General features: G+C 35.6%; 1 protein-coding gene across 3 annotated transcripts in view; it reads left to right on the top strand.

Moving 5' to 3' along the window:
• LOC5577908 (alpha-tocopherol transfer protein-like) overlaps positions 1–23,441 on the top strand; it is a 107,128-nt gene that overhangs the window by 33,757 nt on the left and 49,930 nt on the right. The gene's annotated exons all lie outside the window — the stretch shown is intronic.

Genomic DNA, 23,441 nt, shown 5'->3' with positions numbered 1-23,441 from the left:
AAGTTAACCAATTTATTTTTGGGAATCAAATTAACTTCGACAAATTCAGATTTTCGATACCAATTTACGTAATCGATTTTTATGAACATTGAATACTTCATAAAATTTGCATGGATATTAAAATGGAAAATGATACACTCGGGTGAAATTTATGATCGTATAATAAAATAAGTTTTAGAATAAAACTATCTACACAATTTGAGTGTCCTGAATCTGAAAACGGTGTCAAAACTCTTAAATTGGTGTATTCTATCATTTTATTGCAAATAATATACTTTGTAAATCCGCATAATACGGCTAAATATGGGCACTTTCCCTTTAAATAAGCTTGTTTTCGAGAAAAAAACGGCTTTAAAGGCGAATTAGGAAAAAACTTACGTCAATTCGTGACATAGGGGAACTGGTGGTAGTTTGCCCATAGGATTTGGACGAATCATAGAAAATGGATAAAAATGCTTCCCTCAATATATGTTTATGTGTTTTTCTCAAGAAATCGCTAAAAACGTTTTCGCTATTTTCGTTGCAATTTTGAGCGATTTTCAAGGTTTTTTTTCAGGTCGATAAATTACCAAATTTCTGAAACTATCGCCGAAAGCCAACTTATGCACTGTCATAGTTTGTATTGCATGCAAAAAATATGTAAAATTTGTCCTAAAACAGCATATTGAAAAACCTAAACTTTATGCAACTCGTGGGGCGAAACGCCAGCCCCTATTTCATAACACCAAAACAGCCGTTCGAATTCAAATTCTACCAAACGTAATGCCATGTTGAAATTATGCACAAATTGGAACCTTACAATGCACATTTTACGCATCAGCATGTATAATATTATTGAACAAACGCCCGGAAGTATGCAACATATAAATAAGCATGATTGTGTGCGTACGTAACGCCGAACTCAAGCAGGGCGTTTTAAACAACACATATGCAGTTAAGCAAGCATTTTTTTTAATAAATTTATGATCCCCAGAAAAGCAAAAATGGATAGCTGTTTCTACTATTTGAAAGAAAACATGTTTGTTTATCCGACCATAATTAAAAAAGACCAGAAAATAATGTTTTTCACATCTAAAATCGCTATTTTCTGAATTCCGTGCAAAAAAAATCCGAAAGGCGTGTTAAAAAACTTTAGTGTAGTTCAATTATGGAGCACCGTTTTTTTTTTTTACTATTTTGAACACCCCGACACATTTTGGACCCTCAATGTACCCACGGCGTTTTCACTAGATTGGCGTTTTGGACCTCTATATATGTTGGACCCTTTAGGCCATTTTACAACAAATTTACCCAATCGAATCAAAAGATCAACTCAATTCGCAAGTCATTTGGTTAGACAGGACTTTTTTACACTTGCATCGACCGTTTGTACATAGAAAATTTCTTTATTTTAACTAAAATCAATTTAATTGAATCGGTTCATCCGTACAACTATTACAACACGTTTCACTATTTTCAAAAAAAAAAAACGAAAATCACTAAAAGGTAACGCGAAAAATATTTGTATGGCGAAATGCATCTAACGAATTTTTTCTCCAAAATAGGAACTATTTTCGAAAAAATATTTGGTACCGGTTGTACGTAATGATAATGACTATCACGCCTACCAAATATTTTTTCGATTAATGCTTTCATTTACAAGATATTTGAAGTTAGATGCCTTTCTCCTTACAAAATGAAACAAGATTCGATTATCAGACCTGACTCTGTTATTACATTTCAAGATCTTTGGCAGTTTTTTGATGACCTTCTAAATAGTTGGTTCGCTAGATCACATATTGGTGCTTGGAGAGGTCATTGGGTTATTCTTTACGAGATTCCTGTAGGATTTCTGGGAAGAATTTGCGCAGATGTTTGGCGAGAAGATGAAGTTATTTCAGGAAATTCACCTGATTGAACGTACAAACTAATCGTTTTATAAATTGATTTCTAGAACATTAATTTATAGAAATCAGAGGGATGTTTGTAGAACTGTGCAACACATTCAACAAGGTTTTAAACCACCGTTATAGAGATTTAAACAATTTGATTTATAAAATCATTTATGAAAAAAGACAAAAACAGTGTTTGAAAAATGATCTAATAAAATTTGGTACAAACTGTATCACATTCTTGTTTTTCTTGACGTTGCGTTCCCGCTGAACCAGAGCCTGCTTCTCATTGATCTATGATCACTTCCACAGTTGTTGACTGAGAGCCTCTTTGCCAAAGTAGGCATTTTCACATTCGTATATCGTGTGGCAGGTTCGATGATACTCTATATCCAGGGAAATCAAGGAAATTTCCATTACGATTTACAAAAAAAATTACGAAAAGATCGATCAACTGGGAATCGAACACCTTAGGCAAGGCTTTGTTATGTAGTCGTGGACGTTGTCACAAGGCTCAGGAAGGCCCACTGTGACCGTTAAATACTAGAAATTCAAGGATCAAGTTTGTGTGAAAAATTAATGAACGAAACTTTTCTACTCCATGCTATGTTTCCCTAGTTGATTCGTTTTGGAATATTCTACCCTGCTGCACTCATACTGCGTCTCTATATAAAGCTCGCGACTCGATAAGCTTTTTCCCACGCTTCTGGTTTTATCACTTATGTTCTACAAGTTGTACAATAGGGTGGGTAAAAAGTTGTTTTTTCTTCTCATTGCTTATTTGATTCAGTATGCGTCAAAGGATATAATTGACGTGTATTTCGGCCTCAACTGTAAGGCCGTGTCCAGTGTCGTGTACTAGAATCGCCTTACCAGACTTACAAATCGAGTTTAGTACACGACACTGAAGACAACCTTAAAGATGAGGTCAAAATAAACGTTGCTGTCAAAGGATAAAAATATTCTAGTTGGAATTTAATGGTATAAGTGCTAAATTCCATTTGCCATTTTTTACCTTTGCACTTCAATTTTAAGCCCGAATCGATACATACATTAATTAGTTGTTGACAATTTATGTATCTAGAATAGCTCATGAGCTACAATTTTACAATTTTTACACCATTGACGTATGAGTAACTACTTATTGATTTATGCCTAATTTAAAATTGTAAACGAGTTTTCTTCAAATTTCCCAACAACTACGAAAAATGTCTCATGTATTGTTGTAAAAATGTACGTTTATGTACTATATTTAAACTGTTAAAATATATACAGTTAGCGCTTGCTTACTCGATATATCTCGATATATACTCGAGTTAGAGAACAATAGAAAAAGTTGATTTTCATGACTACTTCGATGGTCCCTTGAATCGCACTGGTTTTGTGTTCTGTAATTCGATACCTACCTGACTCAATGATCCCTTCAATTTTGAGTTATGGAGAGTTGACTGTTTCACCAATTATCCAACCGCCTCATTCATTGATAATTTAATATTATAAGGAAATTCAAAGAAAAATCTTATTAAAAATCGAATTGAGACAAAAAAACGACTTCAATTTTTTTGTACCACCCTATTATGCACAGTCATTAACTTGGCCGCACTTTGAATGACTGCAATTGCATGCAATTTGTTCTATGCAACCGAACGAATCCCGCTATGAGAAAGTGAAATAAAAAAACGCAAAGCTGCACGGTCATTGGAGCTCAGCACGGCAGCTGGGGCAAGAAAAAACTTGTACCTTAATGTGATAATTGTGCTCAAGCTTCTGAACAAAATATTGGGAGATTAGTAACCTATATCGCGTGAATGGAAATTATATTTGGCTCGGGATTTACTTATGAATAAACGAATAACTCAGTCTAGAATACAGACGTTCTAACGCTCGGCAGTTTGTTTGCAATGAGGTGAAAGAACTCCAGAACAAATGGTCTTTATTGCTTGAATATACAACAAATATAATAATAACTGCCAGACAATATTCGCTCGTAAATTCACATGAAAACGTGACATTGAAAATTGGTTCAGCTGGATCGAACTAAGGCGACCTAAACTTACTGTGTCAATTAGTTTTAGCGTGAAACTAGAACTGAGCGTTGTTGAGATCCAGATAGTACAAACGCATCGGAAGCCGATGTGTTTACGGAAAAGTTTATCGTTGGCGTCCCACACTTGTCTGGGTGGATGATTGATTGAACCAGGCTGTTGTGATAAGGTCAACATCGATGCGTATCCTTGCACCTCTAGTGCGGTACAGTACCGTTTCGGATTTAGTTCATTCTATTTTAAATTTATTTCAATATATCCAGGATATCTCGAATCCAAAACAACATAACATTTCAAAAGTATCACATAATTCACATTGAGTTGAGTCTTTAATATCTACAAGATCTATCAAAATATGTTTTTTATTCCTTTATTAGTATCATTTCCAACATTACATTCTTCTTCTTCTTCTTCTTTCTGGCGTTACGTCCCAACTGGGACAAAGCCTGCTTCTCAGATTAGTGTTCTTATGAGCACTTCCACAGTTATTAACTGAGAGCTTTCTTTGCCGATTGACCATTTTTGCATGTGTATATCGTATGGCAGGTACGAACATACTTCTATGCCCTGGGAATCGAGAAAATTTCCTTTACGAAAAGATCCTCGACCAGTGGGATTCGAACCCACGACCCTCAGCATGGTCATGCCGAATAGCTGCGCGTTTACCGCTACGGCTATCTGGGCCCCAAAACATTACATTCATTACTTATACCTAGGTGGTCTGTGTTAGGCAAAACTATCATCCTATTATAAAAGTGAAAAAATGTTTTCAATTAACTTAACCTGAGTTAACCTAAATATATAACGTATTTTTCATGGAAATAGAAGATTGCAACGATTTTTGACTACAATAATTAATTATTTTATTCGACATTTGTTCTACACTGGATGTTTTATGTAACTCAATAATGCTATAACAGAAGGCTGCATCAATTTTAGAAAATTTTCGAAATCGAAAAACCGCACAGTCAATAGTCAAATGGGTCCAAACGGAACCCTGTAAAAATTAAAAATTCAAAAAAAGCGTTTAGCTACTCGGCAAGCGACTTGAAGCTTAGTGTGGGAAAACTGACTGATTTATTTAGTATGGTATTTAGTAACAAAACCTTTCATAATTCAATAGAAAAATGTACTTTAAGGTTGTACAAAAAATTCTCTCTCTAGCTGACAATTTAGGGCATGTATCAGTGAATATTTCGTTAGAATACAACTTTCTAGCAGCTCTTCAAATAAACGAGTTTAAAAATTTGGCAGCTTCAAGAATTTTATACGCATGATTTGTCACTTTCTAATCTGGCATCACGGTGCATTTTATGTAGAAGCAAAGCCGTCTTCCGCTTCACCTCCCACTGGATGGAGGTGCCAAGTTGCTGGTGGTATTAGTTTCACTTCAATGTTAAATATTCTTGTGATTTTCAGTAGATAGACGAACGGTGTCTTCAGCAAAGTTTCGAATTCAAGGACTACTCCGTGGTCAGCCTATTTTTCAGGAATTCATCCGCAAGGCGGCGCTAGTGAGCATGCAAACTATGCACAAACTCTACAGATATATGCTTGTATCTCAAGATCATGAACATTTAGAAGGATGTTTTCTTCGACAAGTTTGTCCAGTTTGAAAGTTGCTTTCAATTGAGCTCTATAGAATCTAAGATGGCGGCCTAGAAAACAAGATGGCGTCTTCCGATTCTTGAAAATCATAGTATCTCAGAATCCTGATCATTTAGAAGGATCATGTTTTTCTATTAGTTTGTCTAGGTTGGAAATTGCTTTCAATTGAACATTTTGGAATCTCAGATGGTGGCCTAGGCAATATGGCGTCTTCCGGGTCATGAAAATCATTGTATCTCAAGATCCTGATCATGTGGAAGCATATTTTCATTCTACTAGTTTGTCCAGGTTTAAAATTGCTTTCAATTGAACATTTAGGAATCCAATATGGCGGCCTAGAAAGCAAGATGGCGACTTCCGGTTCACAAAGATCTTTGTATCTCAAAATCATGATCATTTAGAAGGATGATTTTTTCTTCAAGTTATTCCAGGTTTAAAATTGCTTTCAATTGAACATTTTGAAATCCAAGATGAATGCTTTGAAAACAAGATGGCGACTTCCGGTCCATAAAAATTATTGTATCTCAAGATCGTGATCATTTAGAAGGATAATTTTTTCTACAAGTTTTTTCAGGTTGGAATTGCTTTCAATTGAACATTTTGGATTATAAGATGGTGGCCTAGAAAACAAGATGGCGTCTTCCGGGTCATAAAAACCATTTTATCTCAACATCCTGATTATGTGGAAGCATATTTTTTTTCTACAATTTTTTCCAGGTTGAAAATTGCTTTCAATTGAACATTTTGGAATCCAAGATGGCGGCCTAGAAAACAAGATGGCATCTTCCGGTACATAAAAATCTTTGTATCTCAATATCATGATCATTTAGAATGATTTATTTTTCTACGAGTTTATCCAGGTTGAAAATTGCTTTCAATTCAACATTTTGGAATCCAATATGGAGGACCTCGAAAGCAAGATGGGAACTTCCGGTTCATAAAAATCGTTGTCTCTCAAAATCCTGATCATTTAGAAGGATGATTTTTTCTTCAAGTTAATCCAGGTTGGAAATCGCTTTCAATTAAACATTTTGAAATCAAAAATGAATGGTTTGAAAACAAGATGGCGACTTCCGGTCCATAAAAATCAATGTATCTCAAGATCCTGATCATTTAGAACCATATATTTGTCTACAAGTTTATCCAGGTTGAAAATTGCTTTCAATTGAACATTTTAGAATCCAAGATGGCGGCCTAGAAAACAAGATGGCGTCTTCCGGTCCATGAAAATCGTTGTATCTCAAGATCCTGATCATTTAGAAGGATGATATTTTCTACAAGTTTGTCCAGGTTGAAAATTGCTTTCAATTGAACATTATGGAATCCAAGATGGTGGCCTAGAAAACAAGAAGGCAACTTCCGGTTCATGAGAATCATTGTATCTCAAGATCCATCTTGGATTCCAGAATGTTCAATGGGTTACATGCGCTAGTGTCCATGCACGAATAATCGCTAAAAGGTAACGCGAACAGTATTTGTATAACGAAATGCATCTAACGAATTATTTATCAAAATTTGGAACTATTTTCGAAAAAAAATATTTGGTACCGGTTGTGCGCAATGCTGATAGCTTTCACGCCTACCAAATATTTTTACGATTAAAGCTTCCATTCAGAAGATAGTTGAAGTTAGATGCCTTTCCCCATACAAAATGAAACGACAAAACTACCATTGAAAGCAATTTTCAACCTCAACAAACTTGACAAGAAATCGTCCTTCTAAATGATCAAGATCTTGAGATACAATGGTTTGAAAGAACCGGAAGTCGCTATCTTGTTTTCTAGGCCGCCATCTTGGATTCCAAAATGTTTTACAATCAAACCTTCGTGCCGAATGCTGTTTCCATGTCTAGAGTTGAGTAATCTTAAAATTTGTTGAAACGAAACAAATTCATTACACGCAAAAGTTGATGGGTAATTGAGTAAAACGGTTTTAAATTTTTTTTTTTGCACATTCTTTTGCCATATAATTTTCATAGCAGGATAACGAGTGCGTTGTCTTTTCCTCGCATTTCTAGGACGGATCAAGAGTCTGAGATCATCATCTATAATCACGGATTCTTCACATTTTGGTATTGTTAAAATTTCAAGAACATTGTCTATATCAAGTTTTGTTTGCAAAGAAATGTTATCATCAAGATTACCATCGATGTATGTTTCATATGTATTCCAGTCAGCTCGTGAACAATTGAAACAGGAGATGGTAGGATTGAAAATCGCTATTTGATATTTGAAATGTAACAGGAACATGATCAGAATTGAAATCAGCGTGAGTAACCAGTTGACTTCAGCTAACACATATCAGGGTATTGAATTGAGAAATATCTTGAAGAGCACTCATCAAATAAAATGCTGCTGTTGGAATTGCTTTTCGAATTAGTCCATGATCGAAAGGCACCAATGACTAAAAAAATGACTTTTTGCGATTCAATTTCCGCAAGTCAGTTTAAGAGGAAAGAAAGAGTCCTAATTTAAGCGATGTTCAAGAAAATCTATCATTGCATTACACTTGCTATCTGAATTACGATGATAGACTTTCGTAAGGATGTCTTCAAATTTGAACGAAAAAACTGGTTTTTCATGTTTAATTGATTGCTGATGATTGAATGATGGATTCTTGAGCCTTAAAGCAAATTAACTTGTTGCCCAATGCATTAAAAATGCAAACAGTATATCTACCAAGCTGTGCTTGAACAAAAACACCCAAAGTTCAGAAACTTTGGTAGAAATAAGTTGAAGTTTTATACGCCTTCGAATGATGATAGCAACTCCGCCACATGATACATCCAGACGATCATTACGATAAACAAAAAAGTTTGGATCTCTTTTGAGTTTGGATTTAGGTTTCAAATAAATTCTAGTAATAACTGGTATTTGTATGTTTTTATCAGTTAGAACATTTAAGAGCTCGTCTTCTTCACCAACAACTTGGTGATCCTCTGATATCCATAGAGTAAAGTGGGGCAAAAGTTCGAGTGGGGTAAGAGTTTCTTTTTAAGATTTCTAGCTCAATTCAAAACAAATCTTATAAATGTCATGGTGGTTCGAATGCTATTCAAGTAAGAGACTTTCAATCCAAATATTATAAAAATCGATTGAGATTTGGAAAAGTTATGGTTATTTGTTGTTTTTCGACGTGAATATTGTAATTTTTGGTCGAACTTTCGTAGCATGGAACCAATTGAAGATAAAATCTTTTTCAATATTTTATGTAAGGGCGTTTCTAGGCCTATCATAAGGTTGCTTCGAGGTGTATTAGTTTTTGCATAAATGCTTGTAAAAAATTTTTGGCCCATAGCGGGGCAAAAGTTCGAATCAGCGGGGCAAAAGTTCGACCCATGTATAAAATCACGGAAAAATTTGCAAATTGCCTAAAATCCACATATTATCTTCAAATTTAGTTAAATTTGTCTGATCGTGTAAAAACTCCAAATGTCACCAAAATTTTACATTTTCACTTAGTTTTGCGAAAAACTGCTATTTTTGAGTATATTACAATTAACCCGGATTTGGGCAATTTTTTGATGAAAATTTAGTGTGCATTTTTCGTCAAACTTAAGTTTACGGCTGGTGTAAAGTATGCCTGTCATAAAAGGATCGATATTTTGTGTTTTAGCCAGTGAACTTTTGCCCCACACTAGATTCGAACTCTTGCCCCACCGGTGGGGCAAAAGTTCGAATAAGACAATCAATTTTGAAACTGTTATAACTAAAAATGGGTAAATATTTTGACACAAGTTTGTTCAGCAAAATTATAGCCAATATATTGAAGGTTCACTGTGTGGTATTTGTTTTGTTTTAACTGCTATTGTTTTCCTGGACTGGATGCGACTATATTTTTTACGCATGATTCTCCTTTCTACTGTGTGACATGTAAACAACCTGTGAGGCATCCTGATTATTCTTCAGAGAAGCAAAGAACGAACTATGTTCGAACCATTCTTCCGCATATCCAATACTGGTAGACTCGCACACGCAAAAGCTAAGATTTAGCGGCAGCTGCCAACCTTCAAAGCGTGCGCAATGAGGATGTTTTATGCCTTTATTTGCACGTGGTAAAACCAGTCGTGTGGAAAAATGCTCAATAAAATCCATTTAAGGATTGCACGCAGCCTACAGTTTACCACCATGGCAATACCTACTTGCATGGTGGCCGTTCCGTTTCTGCTTTGTTCTGACGACAAAGTGTAGATAAACGGACAGTTCATGTTTGATCACTGACGGATTCCTCGATGCACTTGAACTGTTGGATAAGGTCAATGGAACTTACCCGCGACTTCGGTTCAAAACAGTACCGTACAAAAGGGTAACTTTACGGATCTTTTGGAAGCAACTCTGATTATTTTTTGCATTCCACCTTAAAGATTTCATTTTATATTGGTGTCTTTAATATCAATTACAGTTGAGAAATTTCTTAACTATTCATATTAAATTGATCTATAATTTTTCACACTAGAACAATTCAAAGTTACTGTCATCAGTCCATCGTTAGTCAATTCAGTTCCATCATTAAATGAAAAATCGAAATAAGATATACAATTTAATTCCACTAGAGTGTATTTCAACCTCATCTATAAGGCCGTCTTAAATAGTCGAGTCTGACACTGAAGACGGCCCTACATTTGAGGTCGAAATACGCGTATCTGTCAAAATATACATATTCTACTGGAATTAAATGGTATAATATTAAATTCGGTTTTTAATTTATTTATAGGTATTCCTCTAAACAGCTCGAGGATTTATTATCAGTTCCATCAGTCATCATTGCAGTTGGAACTGGATTGGAGAATGTTATATATTTTTACTTAAGCTAATTTTATTAAATATTAAATATTAGTTCATGAATAATAAACACTGATAGAGATCAACAAAGCAATATTTTTTTCGAAATTATGTTGGAAAAATCTAATAATAATACAACAACAAAAAAGTAATATATTGATCAATTTGTCCCCGGTTTACGATAGCTAGTTAATGCGAGATGTGACGATTCTAAATCACATGCACTGCCGCTCAATCAATCACGGGATGTTCTATAGCTGAACCCATCCAGGCGCTCATTGCGAAAATTATCGGAAGAGTACCCGCGCATTAACCCGAAATAACCCCGTGAATGAAGTGTAGATGATGACGGCTTAGTAAATCATTGGCGTGTGCACCGCAAGCACCACGTGTCGGCAATAATTACTCTAGCCCTCCACTATGGGCCCGAAATCAAAATTTCGCGACAAAAGTCTAAATAACTTTTTATTTATAAAATGAACTCCATAAAGAGAGTCTAGTACAAGACCTAACAGTTGAGGTCGAAATACGCGTATCTGTCGAAGGATTCAAATGAAAGTGCTTAGTATTTTTGATTACTGACCCATAGTGCCTCCAACGAGTGCACAGTCACTCTAATGCTTATGGTGGCACGGTTAGGTCTAGTTCGCTGTGGCCAAGGTCGGTTTGATTAGCCCAACCGAACTGCATCCGAGCGCTTACTTTACTCATTTACATTTCTATGCACGCGGCGGGGTGAACACCAGAAGTAAAAAAAAAACAAGCACAATGCGATTATAAGTCACCCGTAAGTGACATTAGTCACCACCACACAAAAGCATACCCAATGTGAGCAGGAAAACAGCATCATTAAAGCAAATTAAACTGTTGGGTTGATGGCATGGTACCTCCCCATTAACCATATCCTCCCATCTTCTTCTTTCTGGCGTTACGTCCCAACTGGGACAAAGCCTGCTTCTCAGCTTAGTGTTCTTATGAGCACTTCCACAGTTATTAACTGAGAGCTTTCTATGCCAATGACCATTTTTGCATGCGTATATCGTGTGACAGGTACGAAGATACTCTATGCCCTGGGAAGTCGAGAAAATTTCCAACCCGAAAAGATCCTCGACCGGTGGGATTCGAACCCACGACCCTCAGCTTGGTCTTGCTGAATAGCTGCGCGTTTACCGCTACGGATATCTGGGCCCCATGCCTCCCATGCCTGTAGTAAATAAGGGAAGACGGGGTAATATGCACCCCCTAATGAGTACCTCAATTTTAACTGCGAATTTCGTTGAAAACTATATTCTACTTGGTTTTACAGGTAAGTCGACTAAAAAAAAAAACAATTTACACCGTCTTCAGCCAAAGGCTGCACAGACTGAACAATCACGAACATTAGGCAACGGACAACACGGAACACCCAGTAGCCCAGTGATGAATTTTTCGTTTGACGAAAAGTTTCCACCGACTGGAGCAGGAATCGAACCCACGCTTCGTGGCTCAATACGCCTACACGACTGACGCCGCTAACCGCAAGGCCACGAAGCCCACAACAGTAGGGCGGTTCATATTTTAAAAATGTTTGAAAATCCAATCTCTCATATCTTTCTCACCATGCTTATCATAAAATTAGTGTTCTGTGAAATTTTCAGCTTTCTAGGTGGTGTTTTAAAGGTGGCCCAAAGACAATGTAAGTTTATATGGAAACTACTATGGAGAAATTTTGAAAAATGTGCTAAACACGTTAGTACAGTAATGTAAGTACAAACTTATCATCCCATAGTGAAAACTCATTCTTCAAATCTTAATGAAGGAGCTAATTTTGTATGGGATTTTTATAGATGTTTGCAGGGCTATAATCCCATATGAAGCTAAATAATAGCAAGCAAACTTATGAATATCTCTTCTCCTATCCACCAGACCGAATCGCTCTCTTCAGTAAATTTCTTTATTATGGTTTGAAGAATGAGTTTTTACTATAGGATGATGAGTTTGTACTTACATTCCAGTTCTAACGTGTTTGAAACATTTTTCAAAGTTTCTCCATAGTAATCTCAATATAAACCTACATTGTCTTTGAGCCACCTTTAAAACACCACCTAGAAAGCTGAAAATTTCACAGAGCACTATTTTTATGGTAAGCATGGTGAAGAAGATATGGGAAATTGGATTTTCAAACATTTTCAAAATATGAACAGCCCTAGTGTAACAGTTGAGCTGGGTGTTTTGCGGCATAATTTGAGTTTCACCTGGGCCGTCCACAAATTAAGTAGCATTTTTTCACTAATTTTTAACACCCCCCTCCCCCTTTGTAGCATTTTGTCACAAATGTTGATACCCCCCTTGAAAAATACGTAGTATATCAAGCACAATACACCCCCCCCCCCCTATTTTTTAATTTGTTTTCCTCAGCGATTGAGCTAAAACAAAACATTAAAATCCAGGAATTCAAGTTTGATTTGTAACATCAGGATAATCGGACGAATGATAGTTTGATATACCGTTGCGCTAAAAAATCATTTGGAAAACTGTTTAAACTAACTTATTTCCTGTTGAGGTAACATGATTTTGGTTCGCAGTTCAAATTTAATTTGATTAACTTTGATTTGTAGTAATTTTGCAATTGATGCAACCTAAAACAAGTTCGGATTGATAAATCTAACAGCAATGAGCAACAGCAAATATTTTAAAATAGGTTGGTTGGTTTGACTTTATTAACGAGATTTTTAGCCCTGGGCTAGTTCATCTCGGGACCAACGGCTTTACTTCCCTTCCGAAGGAAGTCGTCACTATAACTTTTTACGTCATAAGTGACTATGTCGGGGATGGGATTCGATCCCAGGTCCTCGGCGTGAGAGGCGAGTGTTCTAACCACTACACCAGGTCCGTCCCCTATTTTAAAATATATTAAACAGAAAATTTGTTATATTAGGGATTTTTTTTTTTATTATTCACGATTAAAGAACAGATTTCAGTGAATATGATCAACAAAATATCTTAATTTATAAAGGATCTTCGTAATTATTCGCTAAATTCAAATCCATTCAACAAACAGTGGCTAGATAGAGGAAAAGTAACAATTTTAATATTTGAAATTAGTGATTTTTATACGATCATCTTTATTAGTATTTCAACTAAACTTCATTATCGTCACCTATACTGAAATATTCTTACACAAATTGAAGACAAATAAGTTCAAGTACACCATCTTTATTGGGAGAATTTGTAAAGAAATACTGGAATAAATTTGTAATGAACAACTTAAAATATTACACTCTTTTGAGTCAATAAAGCTCCAACAGAAAATATGAATTGAAGTAAAACAGTTGATTCTATGTGTTGTTAATAAATGGAAAACAATATTTTCCAAGCCAATAAAGCATTGATTTTTACTTAACTTATCAAACTTTCAATTTGATAATTTATAAATGAAATAGTTTGGATTCAAATACAATATAAAACTCACATAACTATTTAAAGCTTTATTAAATCTGTTTGGTTTTCAGGAAAATTATAAATTTGTTAGAAATGTTTGAACTGTGTAATATTGATGTTTTGAAGCTGAATCATCATTTTAAATTTAAGTTTAAAACTTCAGACAAAAAAGTTTGATTAAGTCATATTTTAACGATATTATTCAAAATGTTACGTCCACAAGTTGGGACCCCTCCCTCCCCCTCGTCGCACATCGTCACAAATTCGAGAAGGCCCCGCTCCCCCTAAAATGCCACGTCATTTATGAACGACCCCAAATTGGAAAATGTTTTTCCTTGAGGGGTGTCAAAATTGGTAGAGATATCGTATAAAATGGTCGATTATGACTAGACAAAGAGATATTGTGGTGGCGCGTTTTATACCTAGCTCCCCCGCGGGTTAAACCGAATCTACAATGCAGCGACCCACGCCGAGGGAAAGATGACTGACCATGATCTTGCGAATGGTTCGAATGTGTCAGTCATTATCGAAGTTCCATTTTTGGTTTGTATCTTCCCATGAACAGGAGAGGGAGGATTAGCAATTTGAAGAGTTGTTATGGCACGTGCCGTTGTATTAACAATTTGCGTCAATTGGTACAGTCTTCAGTGCAAACGATGTTTTTTTGTGATTAACTTCATCTTTAAATATCGTAATAATATTCCCAAACTAGGACAGACGTTTTTTCTTTACAGAATAGCCATTACCTTTTGTAGAAAAATATGCTTTCTTCATGATTATATAGATGCAATATTGGTATTGAAAAGCAGAGTTAGAGAACTAAAGAAAACAGAGGGGTAATGATGTTGGCCATACAAAATTGCCCCAAAATACATACATTGCAAAAACTAATCCTTACGATAGGCTTAGATAAGCCGATACAAAAAAAAATAATAATATTGTAGGTTAGGGTAAGAGCACCGGTTTTGATCATAGCGCCAATTCTAAAGTGGCATGAAATTAGCATGGAGCATTTCGTGTTTAGTAGGAAACATTCACAGGAGAGAGCTAAATTTATTTATTTTCCAAGTTTATCAAAAATATAAAAGAATATAGTTTTAACTTTTATACACCTATTCTGGCCAGGGTCTTCGAAATTTGGCCACTCTCGTAAGAAATCAGCCAAGTCCAGTTTATTGTTGTTGGTCCTGTCGTGTTATCAAGGCCACGGTTGTACTTAGCCATACCAGAAATCACCTGTTGTAAATATTCCATTACAACTTGAACAAGAAACCGCCCACCCACCACAAAGGGATGAATAATAATGTCTTGCTGACTGCTGCTGCTGCTGCGATGACGAAGAGAGACGCGATGACGCGCCTTTTGCTACACGAGAACGACGACCGCGCCGCTACACCTAGCGAAATCAAAATAGCACCACCCTGTTTTTCCACTTCCACGTACAAACTGTTTTGCACATGATTTTGATATCCAATGTAAAATAATTATAAATAAGTTTCACATATACACTTACACATTCACTTCGGGCGTTACGTCGCAGAACCTGCTCTCAGCTTAGTGTACTTATGAGCACTTCCAGAGTTATAAACTGACAAGGGAGGGTCTCGATCACGCCCCCCGGGGATTTCAACCGGATTATTTTTGTTGGATTCTATATGTCAAAATATGGAAAAATACAAAGCCTTTCGGGTGATGTTCCAGTGGTGTAGCCAGGAGGGGCTCTTAAAGGTGCAAATTTTTGCACGTCGAATATCATTGTAAAATTTTCTTATGCAACTAAAACTACAATTTTAATGCTGCTAGTAGTAGTTACAGACAGAATGTATCATTATCTATATTAAAAATGTATATTTATCATACCAGAGGCGTAACCAGATTAAAATCTCGTGGGTACAATTTCATAAAAACCTACATATTTTTAGTGTCAATTTCCGACCACTTGACGCTATTCCCACCTTTACCACGAAAATGGTGAATGGCCACATGATTTCTCCAGTTGTGTAGACAGGAAGGGCAAACCTATAAGCATTATTAACAATGTAGGAGATGAGGAAATACTGTTTTTTTCTGATAAAAAGAAACAATGATGACCTACGAGTGTTTTTCAAAACTACACTTCTCAAAATATAGAAAATGCATAAGGGGCCATCCATAAATCACGTGGTAACATATTGACAGGAGGAGGAGGGGGGAAAGACCACAGTTCATAAATATTTTTTTAAGGGCAATAGACCACAAGAAGAAAAGATGACCACGTGATTCATGGCCAGCCCCGTAGAATGTGTATATTTCAATCAATATGGATTTTTTATATAAAAATATTATAAAGAAGATGAATTAATATTTTTTCATCCAATCAAGGCAATTACTGGAAGAATATATTACAGTAGAGTGGATGATGATTAGATACCTATACTTCAGTGGCTGACAAATAATCTCCATTGTCAGAATAGGGGCAGCAGTTGGTCAACGTACGTTTGATCTCATCAGAAAAACAGCAAACGTGTCAAAGCATGATTTGATGGTATTTCTGGATAAGGTTCTGTGATCGCATTTGATTGGAACATAAAAAGTTCTTCTATTGATCGGTTCTTGGACCTCTAGTAAAGATAATGTCCTCGACAGTCCTTAGAAACGTTAAATTCATCAAGAGATAGATTCTAGCTATCTGGTATCGCGCAACCACCCGATGTGTACTTCTCCTGTTCATATAAATACTTTTTCTGGTTTCTGACAGATATACTACTGATAGCTAAAAACAACATCAATATTTGGCACAGGGACTATGTTCTTCGAGTTCAATCTTTTCAACCCAATAAATTTACTTCTAAACTGTTTGAAAACCTTATATGTTTTGATGTTTTTCAAGTGCGATTATATGGCAAATCATCTGGAACCCTTCGATACGTTAATACTAGTTTATGGTCAATGTCTTGCAAATTGGCAGCGATATGTAAGATATATATTCAGTCAAATCTCGTTACAATGACACTCGATTATACATACATCCATGAGCCCTTTGAAGTTGTTTTCAATAATTTTTCACTTGTACTTAATGTACTGATTTATACTTTTAAATCCATTCGAATGGAAAGATATGCTTGGTATCAATTTTAAAACCATCCATAAAATTTACACAAAATCTTGATTTTCCTCTATTTTTTATGTTGACTCGTGTGCCAATGATCGTTGAATTTACCAAAGCCTGATTTTGAATTAACTTACAATAAGTTTATATCTATTATTTTTTAATGAATGCCTACACTTGCAACACTTTCGATTCATATAAAAACATACTTATGCTCTTTAATTTTTTGTGTGCTTCAAAAAATTACCTATAGAATCACCTGTAAGCCGTAGAGTGAGGTGGGGCAAAAGTTCGACCTTAGTGGTTTAATCAAAGTTTCCAGAAAAACAATAGCAGTTGAAACAAAACAAATACCATACAGTGAACCTCCAACATATCGGCTATAATTTTGCTGAACAATCTAGTTTCAAAATATTTACCCATTTTTAGTTATAACAGTTTCATAATTGATTGTCTTAAACGAACTTTTGCCCCACCGGTGGGGCAAGAGTTCGAATCTAGTGTGGGGCAAAAGTTCCCTAGCTAAAACACAAAATATCGTTACTTTTATGACAGGCTTACTTTACACCAGCCGTAAACTTGAGTTTGCCGAAAAACAAAACACACTTAACTTTCATAAAAAATTGCCCAAAACAGGGTTAATTGTGATATACTCAAAAATAGCAGTTTTTCGCAAAACTAAGGATAAATCATGCATATTTGACTGAACTTGGAGATATTTTGTGGATTTTATGAAATTTGAATTTTTTTCCGTGAGTTTATACATGGGTCAAACCTTTGCCCCACCAAAAATTGTTTCCAAGCTTTTGTGCAAAAACTAATACACCTCAAAGCATCCTTATGATAGGCCTAGAAACGCCCTTACATAAAATATTGAAAAAGATTTTATCTTCATTTGGTACCACGAACGAAAGTTTGACCGAAAATTACAATATTCACGTCGAAAAACAACAAAGCGATAACTTTTTCAAATCTCAATCAATTTTTATGATACTTGGAGTGAAAGTCTCTTGATTGAATAGAATTCGAACCACCATGACATTTATAAATTTTGTTTTGAATTGAGCTAGAAATCTTAAAAAGAAACTCTTACCCCACTCGAACTTTTGCCCCACTTTACTCTATCCCTTATCAGTAGAAACAGTATTTCCCTATATTCTACATTGTTAACATTGCCCTTATGTTTGCCCTTCCTATCTACACAACTGGAGATAATATGTGGCCTTTCTCCATTTTCGTGGTAAAGGTGGGAATAGCGTCAAGCAGTTGGAATCCCACGAATTTTCCCCTGATAACGCCTCTGGTATAATAAATATACATTTTTAATATGGATAATTATACATTGTGTCTGTATCTACTGCAATCACCATCAAAATTATAGTTTCAGTTGAATAAGAAAATTTTACAATTATATTCAACGTTCAAAAATTTGCACCTTTAAGAGCCCTTCCAGGCTACACCACTGGCCCATCAGCCGAAAGGCTTTGGATTGGATGAGATCTCTAGATCCTGATGAGTAAAAAAGTTAGTCTTCGGCAAAGTTGTTTAGCAGAACGAGGGCTATCTGGCAGTGGGAAATCTGCTTGATAATTTGTCCGCTAGGTGGCTTTAGTAACAAATATTCTTCAACCCTCCATAAATTTAAAATAAATGTAGTGTGAAAAATATGTTTGGGATTTCACCCGCTACATGGGGCTAGTAAACAATTCTCTTCAAATCTCTGTATCTTGAGATCATGATAAGCTAGAAAGTTGGAGTCTTCAGCAAAGTTATTTAGCAGATCAAGGAGTATCTGTTGATAATATATTCGCTAGGGGGTGCTTGTAAAAAATTTTCTTCAACTTTCTGTATTTCCTGTAGATCCTGATGAGCTAAAAGGTAGTTGTTTTTGGCAACTGTTTGTTAAAAATGTGATTGGTGACGTGAATGATTTCTTTTATTTGACTAGCTTATGGTCCTGATAAGCAACGTAGTAGATGTTTTCTGCAATGTTGTGGAGAAGATTATAGAAGGTATTATTTGTCAGTGAAAAATCTGATACTGGATCCATCCGCTATCCATAAATCTGTATATCAAGGCTATAAGCTGTCTTTATTAATGTTCATACGATTAGGTTTTAGTCACAAATCTAGGATGTATATAGAAATCAAGTGTCTTTAGATTCTATTCGTTGGTGCTTAAAACATTATTTTTTCAAAATTCTGATAAGCTAGAGCATTGGCATCTTTGGTGAAAATGTTTAGACGGCTAAAATCATACTCCAACGTATTTTTTTTTAATTGTTTGAGCATTTTAAAGTTCTGCCATCTACTTTAGGGGTTGGCCATAAACCACGTGGTCATTTAGGGGAGGAGTCAATGACCACGGTCTAATGTACTTCGGCATAACAATCCATTCGACTTAACAAACATCGGCCCAACGTACTTCGGCCCAACGTACTTCGGCCTAATGACCCGGCAATCATTTTTATGGTTTTCATAAAAAGTAATACAGCATTCAATCTAGAATTACAAAATGAGTTTTCGATGAAAATTAAAAAAAAAAAAACGTCAGGGGCGTCTTAGAGACTCACCGACTCAACTGCCTCAGGGTCGGCACGCTCACCTAAGTCTACCGCGGACAGGGAATCTTCGCACCAGAAATACAGGAAAACCCAAAAGCACTTCACTATTTAAAACTCCTACTTTATTGGCTTTACCAACACAGTTTTACTTGAGCTACAAACTACTCCTCACTATCCACTTCTTCCCACTTTCTTATGCGCTAATCTGACCTTTGTCTTCCTTGGGGGCCCCTTCTTCTCACAGCTACCACAAAAGTCCACTCTGCTTTCTGGCTTGCTAACGGCCACCGACGTAGGGGAACATGGTCCAAGACGCACTGATGGGGTAAAATGGCTCACCTCATTAAATCATTCCTAGAAAGTTTCAATTTGTATTCTTTGCCAAACCATGTTAAAATATTGTTACCAAAGAGTTGCCGCCACAGCTCTTGGACATAAACTCATAGATTTTTCCTTAATTTTCCGGTGAAATTCAACATTTTTCACTTTTTTGCCTAAATAATAAAGTTTTCCGATGATTTCATTATGGAATACCACAGAGCAAGCTCATGGAGAAACTTGGTTGCTAACTACTAGTTCTCCATACTAAATGGCATTTTACCCCATCCATTTGGTCATTTTGAACCATCCCCCATTTTTCAACAAACTTTTTTACACGATTTAAACCCGTAAAAAAAACTCAAATTTGGGAAATGTTTTCATGATGGTAGCTAGCAAATATTGTAAAGTTACTGTTAGGACTTCGGATGGCGTTAAAATGTGGATCTCATTAGGGGAAAATGACACAAATCCTTAAAGTGGCATTTTGGACCATTTGACCCTACTCCTCCCGTTCTCATGTGCTTGAGCTACGTCTGGCCACGCTTCCCTCGGGTTGGTTTGGGGCTTCGGCTGCATCCTTCTTCCCAGGACCCTTCTACGCGTCCTAGGCTACCGATATGTTGGCGAATCGGTCTTCGGCCAACGACGGTGCCGGGATCTAGCCGGAATCTCTACGACGGCGTAGGGTGGTAATAGAAAATTTTGGTTTCATATAAAAAACGGCGGGGTCCTGACTTCTGCCTCTCATTTACTTATTCTTCTTTAACTTTTTCACTTCCAACTTGCTACTATTTAAATCTTGGTAATCGCTTTCTAACTTGCTTCTTCAGCAGACTCCGGGTAAGTGAACGATCTGTGATTTGGCTTTTGCCTTCCAGGGTCTTGACCTGCTTGACCGGTCATTACCCTTTCATTCGGGTCTTATCATCGATTGCTCCCATTTCGACGCCCGAATGTTATGCTCCCAGGGTTTTGACGAAATACATGCAGCACAACGTCCTCACAGTACCGTAATTTCGGGTGAAATTGATCACTTTTCACTGTTTTCCATGTCTATTTTCTATTATGTTGCTAATTCCAAACATCTTAATGCAGGAAAACAAGTACGACGGTGAGCCTCATTGGCTTATATACTGAAATTTTCATACAGTTGGTATTTTAGTGCTGAAAATCGTCTCTAAAATAAAAAATCAAGGAATTCCATTTCGGGGTGAAATTGATCACCTGTCAAAACAATTATTGTTAGTTTTGAAAACAAATTTACTTATTTGATTTGGGCTTCCTGAATACAAATATGCTTGCCAAATTCTTAGCAATGTAAAATTTATGGAAATAATAATCAATTAATTTTCAACAATACCGCAGAAAACGCCTAAATGTAGGCAATTTCCAAAGGAATCTTCAGATATCTATAAAAAATTCAATTATTACAACAAAATGAACAAATTGGTACGAATGTTGATGATAAAATTCGTTTTTAGGGTATATTTCAAGCATCCTTACAAATTTTCAGATTGACAGCATGTCCAAATCCTTGTTTAAAACTATTTATTGATGTCTGCCAATACCACACAGAACACGATTATGGAATTTTCTATTATTTTTATAGAAATAAACATTCCTTAACACAAAAAACTTCACAACATGCAATTCGACAATAGTTAAGACAAACAATGTTCATTTACTGTAGGTTGCAATGATCTGTGCTCTATAAGAGGGAAATAAAATCGTGTGACACGGTGATCAATTTCACCCTACTGATCAATTTCACCCAAATTTACGGTACCACATTACATTACCTGTGTACTTACCAAGGATAGAAATCTAGTGATCATGATAAAACAAATGATGGATGGTTGATCTTTATCATGTGATCATAGCAACAACGATAAACCCTTAGTCGTCAAGCCATCACAACAAACTTCGCTCCGCGAAAAATGAATCGCTCGGCATATGAGCTGACGATCAATTGTTCGCAAACCGATTTCATAAGTTTTGGAGGATTTTCACGCTTTCACTCTGCGATATGACTTCTAGCATACCATTATTGACATGGGCGTAAATAGCCATCAGACTTCGGAGGCGGGGCACGGCCCCTTAGCATTGGAGGTGTTGGATTGTCAAAGATTCACAAAATTTCCCAATGCTTGTTTCGATAATATTTGTGAATCGATTACAGTGGCACACGTTCATACAAAGGTAGGCCATAACATCAAAAGTGTCCCAAATCGATTGATAATTATATGTAATGCACATTATTAAAAATTTATAATTTTAGTATATTTTGGCAAGGTAACGTTTTTATTACACAATCAGATGATGTGCTTAAAATGATACACAATGATTTAAAACAAAACTTAAACGAATTCATCCACATTAATTTTTTTTGAACTAGAGTTTTAAGTCTTTTCTCCACACGACTTTGATCGACAATTTCTCTACAAAAGAAGTGTTCAATGATTTTGTTGATAGTAAACAATGTTTCAAATAAAAGAAACTTTTCGAAATCATTTTCAAAAAATATTTAATTTTCAATAGTTCTTTGATAGTTTATCAATAGTTTTTTTTTTGGATTAATCTTTAAAACGAACTTCTTAACAATTTCCAAAATTTTAACATAAGATTGAAAAATACCTTTTCTGTGAACGTTAAAGTCTGCTTGGCTATCATCAAATTGAAGGATTAAAAGTGTTTTTAAGTTTGAAGTAAAAATTTACGACTGAGCAATATATATTAATTGAGAAATACATGCATCAAGCTCTGATGGGCTTGATGATTTGAACCAGAAAACTGGAATAGATGTAGAAGGACGCTCACTTTACGTAAGTTTCATCAGACTAAAAAAATCGGAATCAAACTAAGAATCAAGAAAAATTTCAGACTATTCTATGTACATGTCCATTTTTTCATAAACTATTGAGACTTTGTAAAAATTCTTTTTATTTAGTAATTGGAGATTTTCTCAAACTTGCATTAAAATCACAGAGAGCAATGTGAGAGTTTTCACCCCAAATTGTGGTGTTTAAACAAAGTTTTAAAAATGATTCCAAACTCTCCCGAACCTATACATCATCGATATCTCATTTTCGATGGATGCAAGTGTTATCTATTTTTCTCAAATAACGTCATGTTTTTGAAATATAGACAGTTTACATAAATCAAAACTACCTATAGGGGAAGATCCCCCACTACCGGACACTTAAGCCACTAAATTCATAATTAAAAACATAGTGGTTTTATGGGATCTTGTTATCCATTTATGATATGTTTTATAATTTGTGTAGCGTGCACAAATAAATCTGAAAATATAAATATGAATTTTGACATTACATTTTGATAATGTATTCTTGTACCAAATCAGCCAACCATAAAAGGTGGCTCCCAATACCGGACACGATCTGGAAATGACTCTATGTCTCTAAATTTGAACATCGTCGAACGTTTTTACTCCAGAAATAGTATTTTAAGCCAATTTGATGCATTTGCAACATTTACAAGAACAATTTGAGTACACAAATAACATATGACTAATCAAGCTGCCCGAAACTGGGAGACAAGGGGTGCTTGACCAAAATTGTAGTTTGTCCACATTTAGTTTGAATATGGTACAAAATACATTCATACTTTCCAATTATGATTATATTCAAACATGCTTGCGTGATGCAAACTATTTTTCCATATTCAAAATAATTACTGATAAGGCGCAAATTGAAGGCAATACGTCAACTTTTTACCGATTTTCAA

The sequence above is a fragment of the Aedes aegypti genome, chromosome 2 (genome assembly GCF_002204515.2).
Source record: "Aedes aegypti strain LVP_AGWG chromosome 2, AaegL5.0 Primary Assembly, whole genome shotgun sequence".
NCBI classification, from domain to species: Eukaryota; Metazoa; Arthropoda; class Insecta; order Diptera; family Culicidae; genus Aedes; species Aedes aegypti.
The sequence above is the reverse complement of the archived record's forward strand: the minus strand, read 5'-3'. Positions and strand labels throughout refer to the sequence as shown.